Source organism: Convolutriloba macropyga, chromosome 12 (genome assembly GCF_964194025.1).
Source record: "Convolutriloba macropyga chromosome 12, txConMacr16.3, whole genome shotgun sequence".
Lineage (NCBI taxonomy): Eukaryota > Metazoa > Xenacoelomorpha > Acoela > Convolutidae > Convolutriloba > Convolutriloba macropyga.
The window spans coordinates 17,762,617-17,780,411 of record NC_134479.1 but is presented as its reverse complement, the minus strand read 5'-3'; the positions used below and the strand labels follow the sequence as shown (position 1 = coordinate 17,780,411).

At 34.0% G+C, this 17,795-nt stretch overlaps 1 protein-coding gene and 1 long non-coding RNA gene across 2 annotated transcripts in view; one reads left to right on the top strand and one right to left on the bottom strand.

The window, feature by feature from the left end:
• Positions 1 to 9,398, top strand: part of LOC142350776 (uncharacterized) — a 26,554-nt gene extending 17,156 nt beyond the window's left edge. The window contains exon 5 of the mRNA XM_075402731.1: positions 9,376 to 9,398. The gene's annotated coding sequence lies outside the window, so the exon portion shown is untranslated. The remainder of the gene's footprint in view (positions 1 to 9,375) is intronic.
• Positions 7,818 to 17,795, bottom strand: LOC142350777 (uncharacterized). The gene is made up of 3 exons (XR_012760909.1): positions 17,722 to 17,795; positions 10,656 to 10,738; positions 7,818 to 8,171 (listed from the first exon to the last, which is right to left on the bottom strand). It is a non-coding gene; the product is annotated as an uncharacterized LOC142350777 (long non-coding RNA).

Here is a 17,795-nt window from a genome sequence, read left to right as displayed (position 1 = left end):
ATGACTTTGAAATTAAATAATTTTAAAAGACTTTGATCTATTTGTTACCGAGTCTCATTAATTGCAGTTTGAGTATCCATTTTTTGTTGTTGAAGATAGACACAATTGAAGATGTCTAAGGTTTTTAGTGTTTGGCATATTTTTCTAATGTCTTCAATGCCTGTTTTTGGCAAAAATAATAGACTTTTCATTTTTGTTATCCCTCTTTCTTTTAGACGCAAGATATGTTTTGGATAATGGAACATCTGATTGGATTTTGAGCTTTTTTTAGTGATTTCAGGTGATTGCTAAGGTTTTTAAGTATTTGAAATTTTTTGTTTTTGTAAAATAAAAAAATATATATTTTTTAATATTTGGTACTAGAGCCCATTGTTCATAGGTCTCATATCTCTATTGGAGTTCAATGAACTTGCAATTGATTATAGCTCAGTTTTTACGGAATAGTTTTTGGTTTTAACGGTTTCGACAATGTTTTGTTGCAAAATTTAATGGATTTTTTATGTTTCTTGTCTGAATTTCTCGTTTGTCTTTGTAGGTGTACAACATATTCTGGATAATGACAGGTCTCAATGTGTTTTTCATGAGGTATGAAAGAGCAAAAACCTATTTAAAATTTATCTAATGCTTTTCAGTGTATGAAATTCTCTGGTTTCAAAAGAAACATAAGCGTACTTTGTTTTAACTTTTCTGTTTTTCATCATTTTTTGTCTACTTGTTACTGAGATTCATCCCATGTTTTTCTATGGAAGTACAAACTAAATTGGTTAGTTGAGGTTTTTTAACGCTATTTTGACTTCGTGATTTTGGAATTCTTTTTTTTCAGAAAAATAGACATTGAGTTTTGGATGTAAATGTTTGTGGTTGCTATTTGATTCTTTTTTGTTTGCCGTGTCTCGTAGTCTTAATAATGCCAGCTCTCGTCGGCCCATTAATGCGGAATTGTTTAACTTTCTAAGTGATTTGAGTTGGATGTAGTTTTTTAGCCATAGACCAGTTATTTTTTTGATCAGTGTGTGAAAGTTTTCTATCTCTTCCTCATTTGGTAGACTTTTAGGACAAAATTGTGAATGGGCGGGGTCGGAACTTTGTTGTGCACATTACCGACCCTCCTTGTTAATTTCTTGAATTTCGTTACATTGAAGACTCAACCAGGTGGCACCTAAATTAATGCAATATCTGACTGCGCGGGTATTGACATCAGTTCGTGAAAATGAAACTGAGCACAAGGTTGCTTCTGGGAGTGAGGTGAAAACCTTTAAATTTAGAATAAGTGTTTGCAAACCTCGTGGATATTGTTGAAGCTTCCACACCAATGTAAATTGTGTCCAGTCTTGAAAAAAGAAATGGTGCTCTCTGTGGTGCTCTGTGGTCGTCAGCTGGTGCCGTTATGATGTTAATAATGTTTTGTTTACAGTTTTCAATTTTTATCAAATTATTCATCTTGCTTGATCTAAGCTTATATTTCTAAGAATTCCTTGAGTCTTCTAAACAACTCACCACGTTTGGACCTCTTGCTTTTTGGAAAAATTCTATTGTTGAATATTTAGAGAATTTGCTACATGCTAAGAAATATCTGTCTTGATCTTTTTTTTGCAATTTAGCCGCCGAAATCAATTTCTATGTTTGGTTGAGAGTAATTATCGTCCAGTTACCAATGTAGCGCTTGGCTTCCAGGCTACGATTCTTACCAATAGTAGTCAAAGGTTTGCAGATGGCGGTCTTTTTAAAGAATTTCTTATGAATAAAAGGTCAGAAAACATTTTGCCCCAGAGAGATCATGCCCCAACTTCCTGGATTTGTGACATCGAGTGACTCTAGTACTGCCTCTTCAATTCATTTGGTCATCACTACCCTTTCGTCCACGCATACAAATCCTGACAGAACGTGCAAGTCACGCCACTATGGGTGAATTTGCGGGTTTATATCCTGGCACCTCTGTTCATCGTTTTGTAGAATGCATCCCTTTTCCTCCTTTAGAACTGCATCTCCTGTTATGCAGCTAGGAAGCTCTTTGTGCAGCCTTCGTCAGAAGAGGTCCGGATCACATTCAAGTTCGAATCAGGAATGGAATAAAATGTCACTCGTCCTGGTTTAACGGTTGGTGTTGAGGGCGAATTATTTGTGTTGCTCGTGTATACTTGAAAATTTAATGGCAATTGTGCTGCAATTCCACAGTAATATTTTTGCAACTTATCTTTTCGACAGTTGAGGTCAAAAAGCAAATTGGAATTGTTTTTTACAAGCATTGTTGACGCAAAAGCAGTGTTCTTAATTTGCAGCGTTAATGTGTTGCAAACGGCGATTTGGCAGTTACGAATTTGTGTAAACTGCAGAATGGTGTCACGATTTTAGCGAAATGTTGCAACCCCAAATTCCTCGTCAATTTGTGAAGTTTCTTTGTTGACTTGGTTGGCGCTAATTGTTGTCTACCAGTCCAATTTGGCACCCGAAACGTGTTCAATGTTAAATTAAATGGCGATAATTTGTCTACCCAACGTATTAATCTACTGTTGTAAGATTTGTTTGACTGATGTTCTCTCATGATAGACAGTTGTGCTCTATGATCTTTAATGACATTGACAGATTTTCCAAAAAGATAGTTCTTAAAGTATTCGACAGACCCGACCACTTTTAAAAGTTGCACATCGATGACACGTATATCCCATCCTTACTATTCAGAAAACGTGATTTAAATGCTACTGCTACTATCCAGTATGAGAACGCTGTTCTAAATTCCGCTCCTAGACCAGTGCATGCATGAATATTCTCAGTAAATCCGGGTTTCCAGGTGCCTTTTTATTAATGGCCGTAAAGGGTGACACGATTGTGACAAATTAGGAATGTATTTCCCTAAGTAACTTAATTGTTCGAGACTTTCAGGGGCTGGTAAATTTAGAATTGCTGATATTTTTTACTCTATTAGAGAAATGCCAGATTGAGTAATTTTGTAGCACAGCCTTTATGTTTCTCTTTTTGGAAAACGAAATTTTGGAAGCTAAACTCTAAGATTATTGTCATCAAGATTTTGAGACATTTTTAGACCAACTTTAAATGTTTTTCTTGTGATCCTGGACTTACTATAATGATATACTCCAAGAAGCAGTGTGTATTATTTAAACCAATTTAAGTGTAGTCCATTGCTTTTCTGAATGCCGCTGGTATGTCTGTCAGACCATAAAATACTGTTTAATGGAATAAAAATACTGGAATAAAAATACAGACCATAAAATACTGGAAAATAATAACTGCCAGTACATCTGCCGCTTAGGATGTTGAAATTGCAGTGGCGTGACGTTTCCGTTCTTAACATAGTTGATTAAACGCGTGCTGTAAGCCCAGTATCCTGATTTATGCTGTTTTATGTGTTGAGTTAGAGTTGATATTTTTTTGAATAGTGTCAATTAGATTACCAATTTCTGGAATTTTCTATTCTTTTGGGATTGATTTTTCAATATTTTTGCATCGAACGGAAGTTCAACTGATCTATCTATTTTTAGGTGATGACCATTAGATAAATGAAAACTTTGCCTGGTCAAGTATGTAGCTTTCCAATATGTTTCTCATCTTTTAATTTTTGATGTTCGTGAAGCTTTTCTTTAAAGATTAATAGGAAGCGGTCATCTTTTTTGGTGTGAAGCAGTAAAATCTTTTATTAAAAGTTTGTTTTTCGCTAGTTTGCGTGACTTATCGATATGGGAGATGAGATTAAAAAAATCGTGAGATATATGTGTTTTACTGGGCCCTGATTTTGCGTAATGTTAGTTATTTGTCTTCCTTATTTCGCTCACAAAGCTCGTTGAAAATGTCATCACCTGAGTTGTTAAACAATAGCTGTAATAGTATGGATTTGTTACTGCGTTTGCTAGACTTTTGTAAATTAAACCATAAACGCTTCCGGAATCTATCAAAGTTCAAGTCTCTATGTTACAGAACTTAGATTTTGGATTGACTGGTTCCAGTTCTCTCAAATTTTTATCATTTGTGACGAGGGGGCTACACAATTATCCTCTGTATCAGCATTAGTGGCATCGTAAACATTAATTTGTAGCATAGAGTCTATCTGACTGAGTTCATCATCTTTTCCAGTTCCAACAGTTGTGGCTTCAGTTGGTGTCATCAACATTGTTTTCTCTTTGTTTGGATTTCCAATTTTCTCCCTTCGGTTTACGGAAAACTTTGGCGAAGCGATTCTTAGTTCTGCAATTCTTGCATGACTTCCTATTTATAGGACAATGTTTTTATGAATGTGGGGCCATGTGTTTCCACAATTATTACAATGAGTTGGTCTCCTAGAATTTGTTTTCCGGGGCGCGCGATAGTTATCGTCTAGATTATTACAGTTCCGTTAAAATTATTTGTTTGAGGGAGTCGTTCCAGAGCCACTCACTCTGTGTACAGACGCACCCGTGATCTTTAGTTGGCTGTAACTTCACAATTCTGTTTTTTAGGAAATCAAGTAAATTTTAGGAGGGCGATGGTCTCTTTTATCAATTCGCGTTGAACCTCCCAATCCAGCACTTTTGCCATGAATAGGTCCCGAATCATTGATTCTTCATGTTTTCCAAGGTAGCAGTTTAATGACAATTTGCCCAATCACCATTAGATTTTTTCAATAGGTTTGATTTTGGATTGTTTACGAGTGAGATTACGTACCTATCGAAAGAGATGATACGCTGTTTTGTAGAAAGGCAGCCTTTATCTTCTAATAAATCCCATACTTCCCTTGTCGCAAACCTGTAAATTTCGTAGTTAAATTCATGGACACAAAATTTTCGACGGCCTTCCTGCCCGGTGGTCACATATTTTGAGAGGGCGGTCTCCACATAGAGTTCTAACAGCTTCAGTTTTCCAGCATTTCATTAACCATGAAATCTTCAGTTGTTCTTTCCGGATACGTAGGTCGCATTCACTTCGTCCAGTGCTTTTTTCCACGGTCTGCGAGTTGAGGGGCGGAGTCACCTTGTTCAGAGGGGCTTCTCGGAGAATATCGATGGAAGTCCCTTCTTTTACAAGTAATGTTAGCTTTACTATTACACGCCATTGTTCCCAGAGAAAAAGAGGATTCAATCTGGTCTAGCATAGAGGGTTCAATGCCCAGAGCACGTTTTTTTGCTGCTGGCTGCGTCATGTGATACTTAATTCACTGAATTTAGTTTTCGAGCTGAGATCGTAGTCAGATTGTTTGTGAAGTGGAATCGTGCCACGAATCCACTGTCAAATAGCAATTGTGAAATAGCTAATATCTAGACTTAGAAAGTGAAATTTTTACAAATCTACCTAGAATTAATTTATTGGAAAGGTAGATCGTTCCCAGCCGATTTACTTTTCAGCTCAAATAAAGAAGATTAAAGAGAGAACTGAATTTTATGATTAAGATTTTATTACTAATTCTGGCCTATCTATATATTTATTTAAAACCTTTTTTTGCCTCTCCTTGTATATGTTTGGCAGTTTTCTTGGTGCCTACAAGCTAGTTATTCTGTACATTTGAGCAACGAAGAAATTCTGTCAGTATGATTCATCTGCAATTATTTTAACACTTTTACAAGTCAATTTTAGACTTCTTGAACTTAAGCTGCCGTTGAAAAATGAGTTTTCTGCTGCCTTTATGTGTAATTGATAAAATTGGAACTTTGGTTTGGAAGATTTGACATCCAAAACATCAGAAACCTGTTTGAATCTTCTGTGTTATTGCTAGTTTCTCTTTTTATGTGTTCCTTTTTGGTTGCTTTCGATTAGAAACCATGGATGATTAGATTTTGTTATTGGAAACCATGTTTTTCAGCACAATTATTCTGAAAGTGGGTACATTATGAATTCCTCTTTAGTTTCCCTCTTAACTTTGGAATCTATGCTTGTCTTTTTTTTCGTGAAGTTCGATTTTTCTGCTTGTAGATAGTGGATTGTTCATTATTCAATAAATTCTCTGAATTGATTTTCCATATTTGTCATCCCATGTTTTCTATTTGTTTTCTGATATTTCTGAATTAGGTAGATTAGTTAAGAGTTTCGTTTGCACGACTTTTCGAGTATTACGACGTTGACTTTGTTGTTATGCCATATGTAAACTTCTCTCCTATTCACTGGTGTCAGTGGTTGGTGTCAACTGGTGGCAGCTCATAAAAAAATCAAATGAAACGTTCGTCAGAATTGCGTTTTTTTTATTTGTTATTACTAGCTATAGTGGTGTATAATAAATTCTAATGACGTCTGTTGAAGACGCTCTTTGTTGGCGCCACTTCAAATCAGCTACAAAAGCCATCAGTTAGCAAGAAATAACTTTTGAAACTGAAAAAAACTTGAAATTTGTCAAAACTCAAAAATGGTCAAAATTTTTACAAGTTGGGACCGAAAATTTGTACACCCCCCGATTTTGGGAAGGCAAAACCCGAGCAACCCGAGGTTATGGCACACGGTTAGGGTTACCTCTAAACAACTCATGAACCCAACGAACTCTGTTGCATCAGACCCATAAGTGTGGCTATTAGCACTTAAATGGTGCAAAATTGGCATTTTTCGATATTTTGTTATTTATTGTTAAATTTCATAAGTTGTTTATTTTATGATAATGTAGATGATCATTAAAGGTCAAATACCGTACATTCGAGGCATCTAGAGCCACGTAATAAACATCCGTGCTTAGGTCAACATAAAAAATATTGCATTAATTTGACATTTACTATGTAAACAATTACCTAAATCATTTTCTTGATTAACCAATCAGAGACAAGTAGCAATGATGTTATAAATGATATTATTTGATTATTTACTTTAACCCAATTGTTTGAATAGTGAAACCAAATTGTATTTAGAAACATTAGAAACTGTTACAAAGAGCAGTTGGCTCTCAGATTGACAAAATTTGATTCTTCATCAATTTTGGTCTTTTATTCTAAGTTTTGCTAGATCTTAAGATCTCCCGCGTTATAAGTTTGTTGAGTTTTCTGGACAAGAAGTTAGCAACAGTACTAGCTTTGGGCTGAAGCCTTATAAACTTCAGCACGAGATTGACTTAACTTCAATCATCCAAATTAAAGTTACAGTCCTTTAAATACGTCCGAGCGATTAATTTTTTCTGCGAGATCGTTAATCAATCGAACCCAGTGAAGAACCAGGCCGGCGTAAAACTCGAGAACCAGGCTATGATATATCGGTTCCGCTGAGATTCTTGAGCAGCCGCAACACTCTTTGTGAATTTAGTTACTCTCCTCCGACAGAAGCAAGCTGTAATAGATTTGAGCTCTCACAAGTCTTTCGAGAGCATTTTTCCGACCTTAGTCGGTTATGTTTGTTATTGCTTAATCTCATAATAATATGTTTAGCCAATTTTTTTTGAAGGCCAGGGCAGTGTGATAAGTGCTTTTCCATCGACCAATACAGCTTTGCATAGTGCTATATCAGAAATCTTTTTGTTCTAAAATTATAGAAGCGAAATTGTGTTTGGTGTCATATAGCAAGAGATAAGTGCTACAAAATATTCAATCAACCATGGCCTGCCGAAATGGACTTGATTACTAGCCTCTTTTTATTGCCCAAATTTAAAAAAGTTCATAACTTAATTGTACGTTATTCTTATATCTTAAATGATACGGAGAAAAGCTATTTTAGACTACTCTTTCTGGGTTTGGGAACAACTTTCTGGAAAGACCCAATTTTGTTAATGAAAAGGCTTTGTCTCGACTTGTGAAAACAGATGAGCCTGACTGTATCAGAGGATTCGTCGACTATGCGTGATTGAAGTCAGTATTAACCCTCCCCCCCCCCCCCACACCTGAATGAAATTATTAAATAAAATAAAATGTTTAGGGGAATAAAACCTTGCAAAATTTTAAACATTGGTCTGATGAAACTGAGCTTTTAATGACTCTTTTAAAAGTATCCCAGAGTTGGAACAGTCATTTTCCCATTGTCCTTTACAGTTAAATCATAAATATGGTGGCAACAAAGCAAAGGTGTAGATATTGAAAATGAGTGGATGATAAACAACTCATAAATCAAAATCAGAAATTGGCAGTATTTATCTGACAGTATTCGTATGCAGATGAATTGACAATCTGGCTCTGTAATTGTTTAGCACAGCATGCATGTTCTTTTGCATTGGTCCAGAGCCATGTCCATCAAGGGCTGCGGACATTTGATCACGTCCATCTCACAGCAACTCATCATATATGCTGAAACAAAAATCATCATGCGGTTTATGTAAAAAGGCTTTGCTGTCCAGCATAGAATTTTTTCACACCGCGGCATGTTTGAAAAATTAAAGAAAGCTGCAAGACTGAAGCATTTTTTGTCATTCTTTGACGTCTGCTTTGTGATATTATTGCGGTAATTAGTTAATAGTCGCATCAGGTGTCATAAGTTTTGATCTTGTTTTTGGATTAATTAAACCGAAAAAAAAATTTTTTCTGTCTGACAGTTTAAATAATGAACATTTAAAGAGTCATCAAAATACTGTTCAAGCATTAATCCAAAATGGAGAATACACATGCGAGGACGTTTTTTCCAGCCAAATTTAATTTCTTAACGCAGCGTTGAGAAAAAGAAACATTTTTGTAGCACTTTGACGCTACTTTTACATTCACAATACATTCAAAATTAAAAATTTTAGTGCAGATTTAAAGAAAAGGGGGCATTATAAAAAAGTGAACGGGAAGAAAAAAAATCTTCAATAGTCGATAGGCGTGTTTTTTGGGGGAGGAGGAATAGAGTTTTGTTAAATCTGAAAAAAAAAGTTTATAAAACCTCATAGTTACAAGAATTCAGAAATATAATTACAATCTTTTTCTTTCGTATTTTTTGGATTTATTTTCTTCCTCTTGTAATAGTATTTAGATTTCATTTTGTTGTAGGTCAATAGGTTCCATGTTTATACAAAACATTTTTTTGTTCCAATAAGTGAACCGAAAATAACAAAACGGGCTTTAAATTTTTAGGAAACAAATATATTCTTCTTTTGCCTGTCGACTTTCGAGTTATTTTTTGGCCTTTATTGTATATTCCACGATAGTTTTTTGTTTCGTTGTGTCAAAACCAATGCTCAATCGAACCATTGAGAAACGCTTGGTGAAAATATTTAATGAACAATGAGAAACACTTCATAAGCACTGAGAAATACATCATGAACAAAATAAGCAGAAACACACAGAAGCAACAAAAAGAACAAAAGATTAAACAAAATCACAAATTGTTGAGATTTTATAGATATTAGTAGATGATTGAAAACTCTAATGTAAACGAAGTTGCTGAAATCAGGTTATTTGATCGAAGACAAACAGGAGAGGACTTTAAATTTAAAAAGTTGAGATAACAAAGAGAAAGATTTTCAATAAAGTATTCTTTGAGTGCTCACGTTTAACCGGAAACTAATGTATTTAGTAAGCTCGAGAACTGACAGGAATGGTCTTTCATAGAATTGATTGCATGTGGGATGCCTTTGACTGGAAGAGCAGAAACAACAACATAATGTCTTGCTTGGAGGACAAGAGAATCCTGGCGTTTTCAACTCTGTCTTCTTTTGTTTGCTTTTAATTTAAATTTTCCGTTGGTGTAATTTTTCAGGCGTAGGCCGTAAATTGCAATTTTTTGTGAAGAGTTTTTGTTTTAAAAACCGAGAACATACAAAGTATATGTGAGAAAATTTATCCATACACGTTGAAAACAATTCTCTTATTCTTAACTTTTGGGTAAAATTAATTTAAAGCTTAGAGCGATGTCCCCTTGATATATATGGTTTCAAATTTGTTCAAACTTCAGAAAAACTTTAGGCGGCATCCAAAGCCAGAACTATGTTGTGACTTCATAAAAAGCCTCGGAACCAAATATTTTTCAATTTTGCCAGGTTTAAATGTTCCTTGCATTTCATTTGCAATTGTTGCCTGCGCTTTTTAGTGTTTGTCACAATTATTAGCAACATGATATAAGGGGAGAACCACGTGGTCTTTGGTAGGTCTTCTCTTCGAATATATTTTGTAACAGTTTCCGTTTTTATTAAGGATCTAGATATTTTTTTGCAAAATCGAAATTTTATGCCAAATGTGCCTGTAGTTGTTTGAGAGTTTATTTGACGAAAAACTAATTGCTTGAACTAACTAAAATTGGGATGATCGTTACAAGAGCGGCGAAAAGTACTTTTTTGAGAAAAGGACGAAAAAATGTGTCTCCACTTTTTGACTCTATTGGGTTTTTCATTACTGATGCTTGGTTGTCTTGAAACCCCAATTTCTTCCGTTATACTGTAAATTGAGTGAGTGAGAAACTTATCCTTGTTTTTAAACCCATTTTTTGAGTTTCGTATGATTGTGAGCAATTGACTTAATAGGATACATGAAATAGAAGCCACTAAAAACAACCTTCCTTGCCAATATGAGAAAAAAAATTGACACCGGGTTTTAACAATTTGCAATTAAAAGTTCAGAAAACTAATATCTGTTTTAAGATGTTTCCTCGGAATTATTCATTTCCAATCATTTCAACTACTTGCAAGTTGCAACGCGTAAACAGAGTGCAAGATTCTACATTCTGAAACTTCTCCCAAATTTACTATTAAGTGTTATTTTGAGTTGTTTTTTTTTTCGTTCTTGTGTTAAAACGAGTTATCATTCTAAGTTATGGAGCCAATGAGATAACTTTTGAGCCTTCAGATGAAGAGAACTAACCTGCATTACAGAATACTGCATCGCCTTGATCAGCACAGAACCACCGAAAGGACTGTGGAGATATATACAGACCCTGGTAAGTGCTAAAACACAAACACAAAACATTGCACATTTTCATCACTCTTTGTCAATCTTAGTAGAGTGGAGAATATATCGTTTTGCTCATTAAGTTGACCGTGTGATTGTTTATGAAACGAGAAAAACTATATACATCATGTTAAATCACTAAGACTTATGATTAGAGTGGTAGTCGGGAAACTTTTCAGAAAACTGCTTTCAAAATTCTTAAATCGCAAACACTTGAAAAAACAGCCACAGTTCAATTTTAAAATTCAACGTTTTTTCAATGTTCATATCCGGTCCATATAGGACAATATACTTAAGGCAGAATAGGGCCACTAGCGCTGGCTAAATCTAGGATCCCTGGTTTAACTGTTTCAATTGCCAATCTGAAACAAAAAGGTTTGCCATTCATTTGTGCTGACGTCATGTTTCACTAGCCCCACCATGGATGATTGTTGTGTCATTAGTTTTACTATCTCATCAATCGCTCAGAAAAATTTCATTGAAATTAAAAACTCATCGATGGATCCCCGGGCTGAACATCCAGAGTGTTTCAGTAATGAACCTGTGTATTTCAATATTAATTACCATCTAAAAACAAGTACTGAAACAGCTTATTTACATCAAAATGATCAAAGAAAATTCATCAAAAATCATCAATAGATCATAGAAATGTCAGAATAAAAAATAGTAATGAAATATTTGGAAATCTCACATGTATACGAAAAGTAGTCTGAAAGGCTGGTTACGTCCCTCGACAAGCTGTCCGAAAAGCTGGTTACATGCCCCTAAACTTGGATCTATTCTGTTTGGGGGCAAGCGAGTGGAGAGGGGACATAAACCGTGTCGAAATTACCCCCTGATTACCCCCGAAACTGATGTAAGAGTAGGGGGGTAATTGTCTATGGGGGTAAAACTATGTAAGACTAGGGGGGTAATAGGGTAATGAGGTATAGTGGGGGAATTAATTGATTTTACCCCCAGAAAATTACCCCCAGAAAGATGAAGGATAAGGGCGGTAATTTTAGGGGGGGGGGGTAAAACGATGTAAGATTTGGGTGGTTATGGGTGGTAATGCGGGGAATTTTTAGATTTTACCCAATAAATATTCTGTTTTTTTTTGGATTTGTATATATATATATTTCTTGAAGCTCTATTAAACATTGCTAAACAAAAAACAATAGTGCTTGATTGTTTAGAATTCCGACAAAGTGCGCTTCAAAGAAGCACAGTTTATATATACCCTATTGTAATTCCCGTTTATTTTTTTAAGTAAAAGCATTGGAAATTTCAGTAAAAACCAAATGAAAGTTGAGTAATTTATTTTATTTCCTTGAACAATTACCTTTTGTTTTGTTTTTAAAGAGCATTTATCAATTACTGAGGGAGAAAGGCAGCAACATGGATGGTGAGGTATCTTCCAGCGATTTTTCAAAAACTGCAACAGGTATGAGTGGTGATACTGTTTTGAGTAAAAAAGTTCATGAACTATCGAAAGTAGTATCCGGATTAATAGACACGAACAAAAAACAGGAACAAAAAATTATTGATCTCGAAAAAAAAACAGGTTGAAATAAACGACAGACTGAGAGCTCAGGACCGTTACACAAGCAAGGACTGTGTTATAATCTGCAATCCACCCTTTGACTCAAGAGACAATCGAAATGTGTTGCGAATTACATTGAAGTTTTTTGAAAATTTTCTGAATATCAAACTGGACGAAAACAGAATTAAAACATGTCATGTATGACCCGGCACAGCAGCTAATGGATGCCCAGAGTCAGTGATCTGCAAGTTTGTCTACTTTGACGAAAAAGATAGGGTTTTTGGTGCAAAGAGGAAACTTAAGAAAATCAAGAGTCCACTAAATAATCTTAATATATATATATTAATGAAAGACTGCCTAAATATGAAGCAGAAATAAACAGTGAGGCGAAGAAAATGGGAATGATTACTTCAACAAAAAATTGTAAAGTGTCAGTTATGGTTAAGAATCTGCAAAACGAAACATCATTTAAAGCAGTAAATAACGTGGACGAACTGAATAAGATACAAAATCCTGTCTTACGGGAGAGTGGACGCAACAAGCGAAAATTAATGAAGGAAGCGGATGAGCTCTCCTGTGAAAAGGGTCGAGAGAAGTTTTCACCTGATAACAAGAGACAATCGAAAAACTAAAGTCCATAGCTCATTATGATTAACAGTGGAAACTTAAATTTTTTGTTCTTATTATTAAATAAATTTCTGTAGTAAATTTCATGTTAACCCCACAAAGTAGCAGTACTAAAATGATGAGACTATAGGCTCGAATGTCCCTATTCATTCATTTTGCTTGCAATATTCGCAGCAAGATGGAATGGTAGTAAGTTTAAGGCATATGTTTTCTTTCATTTTAGACTTCATTTTAGACCCCCTTCTCATTGTCCTAGAAAGTTCTCGTTGTCCTTTTGGCTCGCGATATTCGCAGCTAAATGGGCAGCAATAAGAGACAAATAAGATGTCAATTTTAAAATTTTTCTAGTGGCAATATATGTCTAGCGATATCCGCAGACAAAGATGTCTTAGATGATTTGCATTTTTAGGTTTTTTAATAAAATAATTTCTTAGAATTATAGAGTCAAAGTTTTCGATATCCGCAACTCTGAATTTAAATTAGGTTAGGAAAAGAAATAAACTCAGTTTTTTTTTAAATTATGTGGAGGCCTGCGATATCCGCGGGCATTCACATTCACAATCACTTTCAAACATTCATATTTTTTTTGTTGTTATTCTATCTGTTGTCCAAATTGTAAATATTAGATTTTATTATATTGGACCAAAATGCATTTGAAACCCTGATAGAAATTTAGAAATTGGTAATGTGTTCAAGGAAAAAAAGAAAAAAAAGGAAAAGGGAGGAAAAAATTTCAAAATGAGTGCAAACAAAATAATCTTGCAAAACATCAGATCGATCTACAAAAATTTGAACGAGTTTGAAGTGTTGATGAAACAACAGGAGAGTCAGCCTTTAGCAATATGTTTGACGGAAACGTGGCTCAAGGACCAATCTAACACAAAGTGCATTAACCTTGATGGCTACCAGGAGATTGCTACAAGCAACCGTAATACTTCTAAAGGAGGAGGGGTTGGGATCTTTGTAAGGATGGATTTAAAACAAACAATTATTAAAAAGTTTGGCAGTACCAGTATTCAAATTTTAACTGTAAAAATCAACACAAAAAATGGCAAAAGTTTTTTATTAACAGTGATCTATATCAAACCGAATACAAGTATAAATGAAATATCGGAAACTTTTCGAATGTTTTTTGAAGAACTGACTCCGGAACCTGAACAGTTGCACATTGTTTGCGGAGATTTTAACATTGACCATAGTAGCAAAAACAACAAGTTTACAAAAATAAAAAAACATTTTGAGTTCTTACAACTTAAGTAATATGTCAAACGCTGGGTATACTAGAGAAAGCGCAAAGTCGAGAACTAATATTGACGTAGTTTACTGCTCGAAAAAAGTAGCAACTGAAATCATCAAGTCAGCTGTAAAGGATCACTATACTGTCCAAATTGTGTTCTCTGACTACGTCGGAAAAGCTGTACCACAGAAAAACAAAGTTTACAGGGATTGGACGGTTCTTGAAAACCACTTAGTTTTAGAAAAAAATGTTTTGTAAAATAAGAGACAAATTAGGCAGACTTATGTCGCACTTTTATGCTTTGGATTGTGATCTTGCATTTCAAAAGTTCCAAGAGGCTATCATTGAGGAAGTTGACAATTATATTCCATAAAAAAATCAAAACCTTCTCAGCAACAAAATTGGATTGACAACAGCATAAAAAATTTAGCAGCAAAAAAACAGAGCTTTTTCCAGACCTTTTTGAGACATAAAAATAATAAAAACAAGGAAAAATTCAATAAAATCAGGAATAAGCTGAGAAAGAAAATAAAAGAGAACAAAAAAATCTATTATCAGAAAATGTTGTACAAAAACGCAAAAAACAACTCCAGCAGCTTTTTTAACACAATGAAAACATTGAGTGGAAATACACGAAAAGAACAAGAAGAGTTGTCAGAGAATCCGATTGAAGATTTTAACATTTACTTCACAACTATCGGAAAAATTTTATCGAAAAAATTAAACGATCCTGGAAAAAGTGGAAGACAAAAAAGAGTTTTAAACAGCATGTTTTTGACATCAACAAATAAAGCCGAACATCACTAGTCATTAAAAAATTGAAAAATAAATACAGCACTGATTGTCACGGTCTCAATAACTTTATACTTAAAAAAATAGAATATGCTATAGTTCCTACATTGACGTTTTTAGTCAATAAGTGTTTCGAAAAAGGAACCTTCCCAAAATGTTTGAAAAAAGCAGTAGTAATTCCAATACATAAGTGCGGGAATGCTTTCGAAGCTCAGAACTACAGGCCAATTAGTTTATTACCAACGATTGGAAAAATACTAGAAAAAATACTCTGTGATCGGATTACCACATTCCTCGATAAATACGATTTGCTTAATAAAAATCAATTTGGGTTCCGACAAAAAAGAGGGACTACTGATGCACTAGTTAATTTCCTCGAGGGAATCAGAGAAGATTGGGAAAATGCATTTAAAGAAGTAAAGGCTGTCTTCATAGATCTGAAGAAAGCATTTGATACAATTGAACAAAATTTGCTCCTGGAAAAGCTAGAAAACATAGGAATGAGAGGACCTGTACATAAATTACTGAAATCCTATCTGAGTGACAGACAACAATGCGTCAAATCGGTTGAGTATAGGTCGGAATTCTTACCAATAGAAAATGGAGTGCCGCAGGGCTCTGTGCTAGGTCCACTGCTCTTTCTAGTTTATATAAATGATATTCAGGATTTCTGCGGTGACTCATCTGCAATTTTGTTTGCTTACGACGCTGTTTTGAAGCAAAATGCGTATTCAAGTACAGAAAAATTTGAGAAGTCAATCGAATCTGTCGCCGACTATTTTTTGCGAAACAAACTGACGCTCAATTTAGAAAAAACGCACCTTGTGAATTTTAACGCAATCAGAAAATCTTTTCAACAAGAGATAATTTTGCAGAATGATGCGATCAGTCAAAAAACGTCTTTAAAATACTTAGGAGTACATATTGATGAAAAACTTAATTTTAATAGGCATATCCTCGAATTATGTGCAAAACTGTCCAAATTTTCTGGATTGTTTTATAAGTTGAGATCAATTTTAACAACTGCACAGCTTTTTGTAACATATAAAGTTTACGTACAACCAATACTAAATTATGGTGTTTTAGTCTATGGAACCAGTAGCAAGACAACACTTCAGCCTCTAGAAGCAAAAATAAAAAAAAATGCCAGAATCATGTTTAAAAAAACAAAAACGGAATCAACACTGCAAAATCGAGAAAAGTATAAAATGCATTCGATCGAAGATTTGCAAATTTTTGAACTTTTTAAAAAATTAACAGAGATACTTAGATCGGAATGCGGAATAAATAGTCCAAAATTTTTTATAACAGAGGAAGAAATAGAGTCAGTTGAGTTAAAAAGAACATCATCCCGTCAGTTGAAAAGTACAAGCGCCGTGAGTGGACTTAGCCCTAAACGGTTAGGAGTAAGAATAAGAAAACTGTTGAACTTTATATTAAAATTTAACCCCATTTTCATTTCAGTTGCACAAAACTCGAATAAAAAAGAATTGAAACGTTATCAGTATAGCTTTAGAGACAATTACATTAGCAATAATCAAAAATTAGTTTTGTTAATATATTGAGCTGATCATCTCAAATCCTTTGCATCTTAAGCATCTGACAATCTGTCTTTTAAAGTCTCTTGGTACTGCTACTGGCATCACTTGACGAGGACCATCGGACCTTTTGATGACCTATCAAGTAAGTGGCGGTTCTGTGCGGCCTAGTTTGTACAGCAATGCTAACTTAATTGAAAACAATTTATTATATAAATATATATAAATATGTAATTATATATATATATACATATATATATATATATATATATATATATATATATATATATATATATATGTATATATATATATATATATATATATATGTGTGTATATATTTATGTATATATAAATGTATATATACATATAATAGCCACGAGTTTAAAACCACAACTTCGTGTCTATATCTACAAGTGTATAGCAACTAATTCATGTCTTTAACTACGAGTCTATAACCACGGCGGCTTTGTGTCTATGACCGCGAGTCTATAACCACGACTTCGTCTATAACCACGAGTGAGGGAGTCGAAACATTGTATTCTTAAAAATAGATTGTTATAGAGGAAGTCACAAAGTTCTAGTTATAGACACGTGGCTATGGTTTTTTGGACCTCTGTATGTATATATACATATTTATATATATATATATATATATATATAACACAACTTGGTGTCCATAACCAAAATTTCGCGTCCATATCCACAAGTCTATAACAACGACCTAGGTTAGATACAAAAAACAGTATATCTATTTATATACATTATATATATATATATATATATATATATATATATATATATATATATATATATCTATTTCCTATATTTTTTTAGGAGAAAAAACGTTATTGCTTCAATGATTTTTTTATGGCTTACTATTACAGAAAAGTTGTTTTCTTTTATCTTTCGAAAAGTGATGGTAATTAATTCTGAAGTTATCATGATAATAAATTATAGATGATCCAGAAGAAATCATAATAATTTAAAGAAAATTTTTTTATGAACCAGAGGAAATCGTTGCAGTTTTTTAAAAATTATATGAATTTAATATACTCAGCTTTAAGTGGTAATGGGACTTTTAATGATCCATCGATGGATTTCTCTGGCATTACCATGATATATCGATGCGATTCTATGAGACTCACACCCGGGCAGCTTTATGGTTAAGTAAACCCCACCACAACAGATATAACCTTTATTAACATAGACACGCCCACACGAATAAAAAAAATCAATGACTAGATTTAATAGCGAGGTACTTACATAACAGAACTTCCAACATTCAGCAATAAACTGAAATAGAAAGTTAATCAAATAATTGAACGAAATTTCATTTT